The sequence below is a fragment of the Belonocnema kinseyi genome, chromosome 1, assembly GCF_010883055.1.
Source record: "Belonocnema kinseyi isolate 2016_QV_RU_SX_M_011 chromosome 1, B_treatae_v1, whole genome shotgun sequence".
NCBI lineage: Eukaryota > Metazoa > Arthropoda > Insecta > Hymenoptera > Cynipidae > Belonocnema > Belonocnema kinseyi.
The window spans coordinates 163,079,015-163,081,768 of NC_046657.1; positions in this window are offsets into that span (position 1 = coordinate 163,079,015).

Below are 2,754 nucleotides of genomic sequence, written 5' to 3' on the forward strand. Positions count from 1 at the left end.
TTGAAAATTCAATGATTCAGTAGAAAATTAAACTGTTTGGTTAAAAGGTGAACTAGCTATTTGAAAATTTATTTTGTTAAAAGCAGATTTATCTCCTCCTGTAGAAATACAAATATTTTCTTGAAAACCTATTTCATTTTTGGCTTATGAGTAATTTTTTAACTAAAAGTTTAATTATTGAATTTTATGTTGAAAATTTTTTGGTTGAAAATTTAACTGTTTAGTAATCAAATTTATACTTGTGAGTTGAAAATTCATGGTTTGTTAAAAATCAAAATACTTTAGAAAAAAAATTAAAGTCTATAACGGATTTTAAGAAAATTCGTCGTTTCTGCCTAAAAATGTAAAAGTTTAGTTAAAAAATATTTTTCCTTTTTTTAACTGCAAAATGCTTGGTGGTTGAAAATTCAACTGCTATTTAGCTCATCTTTATATTTGGACAAATATTTCTAAATTTATCTCATCATTAGTAGATATTTCATCCTTTGTTGTTCCAAATGCAATTGTTTAGTTGAAAATTATTCTTTTTTGGTTTAATTAAATTATAAGATTTATAGCATTTTTAAAATCTAAAAAAACGAAAATCCAACATTTTCGCCAAACAACGCATGGTATGAAATAAATTCAAGAAATAAAAAAGTTTGATTTTTGAAATCGCTATAATATAAGCGTAACAACTTTTTGAATCTTCTCGAAAAATGGAAAATTCCATTTTTTATCACACAAAAAATAATCAAAAATTCCATTTCTCAAACATTGCAAGATACGAAAAAAGATGAGGAAACAAAAATTATACATGCAGAGAATTTCTACAAATTTGTTATTGCTGACTATTTTATTTAACGTGTAGCATTTGTTTTAGTATTAAAAAAGGACATTAAAAATTTGGACAAATGACACAAGCTACAAACAAAAATAAATAGATGAAAGTCACTAACCCGAAAAAGAGCTACAAATTTATAATTCATAATTTTTTGATTAGATGCGCAGTTTGTGTTTTATTCGTAAAAAATGACATTGCAAATAAACCATGATAAATTTTGTACAAAAAAATTAGTATTATCAATTTATGTTTGAATTTACATACATATAATTTACATAAGATTCTTTAAAAAAATTAAAAAAAAAGATGTTTGAATATTTCAGATTTGATAAAAAATATATAAAAGATTTGTAAAAAAATCTTTTTATTGTATAGAATGTAAGATGATATTAGAAAAGATTCGAGTCGTATTAAAAGATGTTCAGGAATTTAAAAATATTTGAAGAAATCAAGAAATGTTTAATAAATTTCCGAAAATGTTTCCAAGTTTTTAAGTAGTTTAAATCTATTTAAAACTTCCTAAATCCATAAACATATTCTTCATTGCCTCAAATTTGTTATACAATGTTAAAAAAAAATGTTTTAAAAATTGCATTCTTATCTTCTTAATTTTCCCAGGAATTCTAAGGAAAATTTTTTATTTATCGCCTTGAAACCTTTAGAAATTCTATTGAGGCCTTTAAAGTTTTTTTTAAATCTTCAAATATCTATATTTTTAAAAATATTTTAGAGTTCAACATTCTTCTTCAATCTCTTTAATTCTTCTAAGTATGTTTTGAACCTCATTTTTCAATCGTTTATTTTTTAATCTTTAACAATTGAAACATTCTGCTTTAAAATATTGTATACACTTTTTTTCGAAATTTTAAGTAATTACTTTAAAATTTCAAATTTTTCCTGAATCTTTTTTATTTATTTTTTTTTATTACACCATTAAGCCATTTCACTTTCGGGGTAGGCGTGACTCACTCGGTGGGGAAAGGAGTAATGTGGGGAAGGGATAGACAATTTTCAGATTGATCCGGAATTATCGTGTTATTTACGTGAATAACACGAACGTTCCGCAACACTGGTCCGACATAGGCTGCTGACCAATCTCTCTAGCTATCACCCCAAGTGAAGATCCTCACAAGGTCTTTTGTTTCAGGCGTCATTCACTCTACTGACACTCTTTTTATTAACTATTTGCCGCTATATTTTCCTATCCTGGCATACTTCTCTAGCTTGTTTTATGTCCATGCATTTTTTACATACAGGCTCTCGTGTTTCTGTGACTTCTTATGTCTCTTCTAACTAGGGTTTCATTCACACATTATAAACATTTTTTCCACGGTCTACCTCTGGGCACGCCGCCATTTACTTTACCTCGATACACTTGTTTCGTTAGTCGTTCATTTGGCATTCTCTCAACATGCCGGAACCATCTTAACCGATTTCTTTCCCATGTGTCTACTAGCGTCTCTACTTACTTCTGATAAGGGACCCTGCTCTACCAATAACCTCCTTACCTTCGTTTATGCGTCTATCTTATTCCTCATCTATCTTCCCGTCCCTAGTAAATACGCTACCATGGTATACGAGCTTATCAAGTTGTTCAATTCTATCATCATTTATTAAAATATTGCATAGTGTTTTCTCTCTCTTTCCTTCGAACACCATAGTTTTTGTTTTATTTGCGTTAATGTTGAGGCCCATGCTCTTCATGCCTGCATTTAGTTTATGCAACATTCTTTGTAAGTCTTCAATTGACTCTGCCATAACAACCTTATCATATGCGAAAGCTAACCCACGTACCCTTACTGTTTCGAGTTCCACAGCCTCTTCATCGAAAGGGCTATACTTAAACACTTGACAATAATTAATATAAATAACCATGAAGACATAACGCATCCTTGTGTAACTGACAAACAGCGGGAACCCAGCCGCGCACT